Below are 6258 nucleotides of genomic sequence, written 5' to 3' on the forward strand. Positions count from 1 at the left end.
ACATAGAGGTTTTTTCAAGAATAGTTTATGACCTAACCCAAATAAAAGAAAAATAAGATCATGCTAAATCAAAAGCATTAGCCAAGGAGCAAGCAACAAGTTAGGAACAAGGAGCTTCTGAAACAACCAAAAAAATGGAGCTCAAAGAAGAAGAACAAGAGGAAATGAGAAGGGGTGGGGAATAAAGGAAGAGAATGGAGGAACAAAGGGAAGAAAAAGAAGAAAATAAATTATTAGAATATGAACATAAAAGGAGGAAAGATGAGGTTGAGACTAGTTTAAGAGAATAAGAAATTCAAGCCTAACAAACATAAGCAAAGCATCCAATTAAGCTAGAATCAGTTGATATGGACATAGGCTTAGTAGACCCAACAGTCTTGGAGAGCATGGGATAATATCCATCGAGGATTAAATTGGGCATATGGCAAGCAAAGAGAAAAAATATGGTTAACATGAATAGATTCATGTATGATTATGCCACTAATAAGATCATGGAGCACACCAACAAGACATATGTCACTCCCCATTTGCTGCTAATCCACATCATTATAAAGATACCTATTGTGCCAAATAACAGGGAAGATCCATTTGGAATAGCTTCTAATGGCACACCATTTTCTTAGGGAACATAAAAGAATGTTAATATTCTCCTAGAACAAGTCCAACATAAAGATGCCTGGATTGTAGAATTGGAAGAACAAGTAAATATGTTGAGGATTGAAGCAAATTCTATGAAGCAAACAAGTGTCAGAGTAGATGATTACAAGATTGTGTTGTAGAAGTTCATGAGCACTATAAAATAATGGTTCAATGGATTTACTCACATTTGTAGGTCATGTCGGAGTCCACGAAAAAATTGTTACCACTCTTGAAGAAGGTCAAAGAATGTGGTCTACAAATGCAAGGAGTTTTAAATGTAATCCATTAGTTAAAATAATGGCTAAAAGAGTACCCATAATATCCATCATCATTACCTATGATTAACATGAAGGAACTAACATATGACTTGCTTGTTTTCAACTAAGCATTAAGGAGACAAGAAAAGCTAGAGAAATATATTTCTAGATCAAAGACCATATAATAGTAGAATTACTGATCTAGATTTGTGCAGGAACAAATTGAAATACAAATTTAAATAAAAATATAGATATGCAACAAAAATTGAACTTCAATTCATTGATAATGAGACACTGAAAACTACTTACATGAAAAATGGAAATAAACTAGCTCAGGCGATGGTAGCTTATCTCTGAGAAGAGATGTAGCAACTACATGCCTCTGAAATGTGTTACAATGAGGCTCAATGGCATTTTTATTATTTAGAAACAAGGGAAACCCAAAAAATCCAAAAACCTAACCCTAGCAGATGAAGCACCAAACATTTTTGGGCCCTGTTGGGGTTAGTTGGTACACCAACTTCCCAAGGTTGTAACTTTGGCATACGATCTATGTTTGATGTGTACGATACCTCATTAGAAATATCTATCCGAGGACTAAAAATTTCGACTAGAAACCTCTATATGAAGTTTTGGGTTTGCCCATTTTCCAAAAAAGCTTCGTTTAGGGACTCAAAATGGCTTCGAAAGTTCAAGGCCCAAAAATTTGCCTAAAATAGTAAATTAAGATACAATTAAGGAAACAGGAAGAAATAGTGTTGGGGTTCCAAGTGGAATAGGTGGGTGGCCACCAATATCCACCTAGATTAGCTCTCCTCCCTTAGGAAGAAATGGCCCTGATTGTGTTGAGTACCTCCATGAGATGAGGAAATTTCTGTTGAACTTGGTCCCTAGTGAGCCACTTGCCCTGGTGCAAGAGTTGTGCATCTTTGACAACTCAATATATTTGGATTCTCTATTAATGAGAATTTTTTATCTATTTGTCCATGATTCGATTAGTTGTGGCCTATCCAATGTAGTCTGGGTTGAGCTTTGTTGGTTTCAATTGCTCAACAATGTCTGATGTGTCTAACAATGGTGGAAAGTATGGCTGAAGGCAGTCCACATTGAATACAAGGTGCAAGCGAAGGAATGGGGGGATACTAAGCTCAAAATTGTTGTCTCCCATAGACTTGGTGATGGTCTAAGGCACATAGTAGAGTGCTCAAAGCTTTTGATGGGCTCCAGCGAGGCGCTCTTTCTACATATGTAACCAAACTTTTTCGCCCACCTGAAACTTATGGGACACCTGATGTTGGTCATGTCATTGTTTGTATTTGGCATTGTATTTCTCTAGGATCTTTTGAACCTATTGGCAGATGTGTTGAATGTGCTTAATAAACCTGGTGGCTTTATCAACTTCATATTGAATATGGGAAAATTCTTCCTGTGTAGTTGCAAAAGGAAGTGCAATGTCAAGGAGACATAATCGTTGAAATCTCAAGCCCACTTCAAAGTGGTTGTGGCTAATAGAGCTACCAAGAGATTTTTTATAGCTATGTTGAACATAGGGAAGACTCTCATCCCATATCTATAGATGCTTAGAGTTTTACATGTGCAGTATGTGAACAATCATCCTATTGACGACCTCTATCTGGCCATTAGTCTAGGGTTGGAATGCAGTCGACTTGGTGAGCTTTGTATCCAAAAATGACTAAAGGCTCAACCAAAACATGATTAAGAACCTATTATCTCATTCTGATATAATGGTTTGAGGGACCCTAAAATGCACCCACACTCGTTCAAAAAAGAGTCTGGCGGTGGCTTCTGCTGTGATATTCTTCTTGCAAGAAGCTAATATGGGCATCTTAGAAAATATGGCTACAACCACAAATACGAAGTCGTTGCCATTCTTGGTAGAAGAAATGCCAAACATATAGTCCATAGAGATGGATTCCTAGGGATGGCTAGGTGTAGGCAGAGGGGTATACAATTATTGCTTCTTAATAGTTGACTTGGTAATGGCATAGGAAGTGCAAGATCTTATGTATTTTTCAACATCCTGTCAGAGATTTGGCCAGTAAAAATAATTTTGTAGTACGACCACAATTTTCTCCACACCAAAGTGTCTTGCAACACAACTATAGTCTACCTCCCAGATTATCTTGGCACGCTCACTTGAAGGAATAAAAAGGTGGCCTAGATAGCATAATAATGCACCTTAGAGGTGGAAGTTTGCAACTTTCTTTCGATCCACTAGCATTTGGCATGTGGTCATGAAATATGGATCATTTTTATATAGTTGTGGCCATCCAAAGGTTTTGTGACCACAAGAGTTGAGAATAGTGGTCAGCACTGCAACCAGTGGTTGACTGAGGCAATCTGCAACATGATTAGTGTTTCTCTTCTTGTATTTGATATTCAAATGGAATTGTTACAGATATGTGGACCACTTCTCATGGTGATCATTTTGTAACTTCGCTTGGGTCTATATAAACTGTAGGGGTCGGTGGTCTGTGTGGATGATTGTCTCCTTTGTCAAAATGCAGTGTTTCCATTGTCAGAAACCCTGCATCATGGAATAAATATCCTTATCGTAGATGGAGTATTTCCGAATTGTGTCAGAAAGTGTCTCACTGTTATAAGACAATAAATGCCCTTATTGGGTGAGAATTGCACCAATAACATAGTCAGAAGCATCTGTCTCAATTTCAAATGGTTATTGCAGGTCTGGAAATGTGAGTACTAGTGTAGACCATAAGTAGTGCTTTACCTAAAAAATTCCTTATGTTGGGACTCAAAGCAAAAAAGCTTATCTTTTGCTCCACCCTTGGTAACTTGACTCAAAGGCCAAGTGATATGAGAGAAACCCAACACAAACTTCTAATAAAAACTGGCTATGCCCAAAAAGTTGCAAAGAAAAGTTAGAGTGGTCAGGGATGGCCAATCCCAAATGAATTGGATCTAAGATGGATCCACTTGCATGCCTTTCTCATCAATGATGTAACTTAGATATTTGACATGTCCCATGCCAAAGGTGCAATTGTCTAAGTTGACACATTGTTTTTGCTACCACAGGTTCGAATGTGTTGCAAGTACTCCTCCCAACTCTTCTTGAAGATAAGGATGTCATCCAGATATACAACCACGAACGAGTTAGTAAAGCCTCACAATATGTCATCCATTAGCCTCATAAAATTTGTAGGGAAATTTGTTAACCCGAAAGGCATGACCAACCACTAACAAATGCCCTCCTTGGATTTGAAGGTGGTCTTCCATACATCCATGGATTCTATTGGAACCTGGTGATAACTGGACTTTAAATCAATATTGCTAAAATACTTGGCCCCTTTAAGCTGGTCAAGGTCATCAATCCATGGGATTGGATACCTATTCCTGACAATGATTTTATTTAGTGTCAAATAATCAATGCAAAGTCTCCAGGTCCCATCCTTCTTCTGTACAAGTATAATCAGGCTCCCACAAGGTAAGGAACTTGGTTGGATGTGCCCTTTTTGAAGTAACTCCTCGATTTTCCACTTGATTTCTTCATTTCCCAAGATATAACAGCGATATATTGGCCCATTGGGTAGAGGTGACCCAAGAGTTATATCGATTGAATGCTTGACCTGATAGTGCGAAGGTACCCCTATTGGTGAGGAGAAGATGTCCATGTATTCTTCCACAACCTTATCCACCTGTTTCTGCTACACAGCAGAACCCTTTATGGGGGCTATGGATGTGGCCATGATTTTCCCCTTAATTTGATAATGAATAAAAAAGAAAACAAATTTCCTAGTTTGGGAGATGATCTTATTGCATTTCTTAGCAGAGATTAAAGAGATGGTGGTAGGTGGGGCTACCTATGGTATTCGTTATAACTTACTGCCCAAAGTAATGATAACAATGGAAAGCCTCGACTCATACACAACATGACACTTCTACAAGTATGGTTGACCTAATAATACATCACAAACTTGAAGAAGAGAAACGTCATACAATACTTCATCCATGAAGTGTTTGATGTTGTAGGGAATATGACACTACTGATGGAAGTGAAGATCTTGTCCTTGGTGGAGCCACCCAATGGTGAATGGCTCCAGGTGTGGTGTGGTGGGTAGGCCTAGATGCTTAACGACCTCTACTGAGATGAGGTTCTTTTGGCTCCCCCTATTTACAATGAACTACATCGAAGACCTCTTCACCCACATATGTGAGTGGAAGAGACACTCACCTTCTTTCGTATCTTCTGGCTTAATATTGTAGATCTTTGTGGTGGAAACGATGGCAATGGGCTCCGCATCAATAATCTACTTTACTTTTTCATTCTCCTTCTAAAGTTTTGAATTAGAGTTAGAATATGCATCTAAACCTGAAGCCTTTAACTTGACCACAAGTGACTGCTTGGCTCGACACTCACTTGTGTTGCGAGTGGGGCTCTTATGGAACTGGCACCTTTTTCCTGTGTCCTTCTTTGACTTCATGGTGTTATTATTTGCTTAAAAATTCATCAGGTTTTACTAGGTCATCCCACCTTGGATTTGTCCTTTGTTTTGTGTTTTGGGGGTGCCTTTCCATTACTTCAGATTCGTAGATCCAAAGTGCCACTTATTCTGTTTAAATTTTTGCTCGATCTTGACAACATATTGATAGGTGGTGCCAAGCGAGGAGATATTTGGGAACTCCATCTCATCCTAGATGAATTTTTGTAGACAGATGTGGTACTTGAGTATCAAATTCTGCTCAGAATCCTTGATATCCAACTTCGTGCAAAGGGTATGAAAAATATTTGTGAACTCTGACATGTCTTGGTCCCTTCCCTTCCATAGTGTGGTCCATTTTATGTACTTGTATTCATAGCTCTCAACAAGGTAATATTGTCCCATGATGGCACCTAAGAAATAATTCCAAGTTGGCACAACTAAAAATAGTGAGGGTTCTCTCTCATCCCTCTACTCATAGTAGGTTTCCCATTAGTCCTTAATGTGGGGGCGATTTTGAGGACTGCAAAAGTAATATTTTCCCTCTTAGAAAAATCATGATTTGAAAAATATCCTTCCAACAGATTTAATCATCTATCTATGACATTTTCATCTATCTGGCATTCAAATATGGGAATGTCAAAGTTTACTTGTACCTTAAAGGGGGTGGCGCCTCTAGAGTAGCTGCAGGATGAAGATGTGTCACCTGCGGGCATCCTCCGAAGGATTCGGGAAAATTTATCCATCATTGAATTCTTTTGTCGCTCGAGGGATTCTTCAAGAAATATTTTGAAAGGATATTATACTTTCTTGTCTTTCTTTTCTTCCACCATTGGAGGTTGTCGAGCTTGGGAAGGTCGGTCTTGAAAAGGTTCAACTAGTTCAAGCCCTAACTCCTTATA

The sequence above is a fragment of the Pinus tabuliformis genome, chromosome 7 (genome assembly GCF_031772625.1).
Source record: "Pinus tabuliformis cultivar Carrire ecotype Pingquan chromosome 7, CPIR1, whole genome shotgun sequence".
Classification (NCBI taxonomy): domain Eukaryota; kingdom Viridiplantae; phylum Streptophyta; class Pinopsida; order Pinales; family Pinaceae; genus Pinus; species Pinus tabuliformis.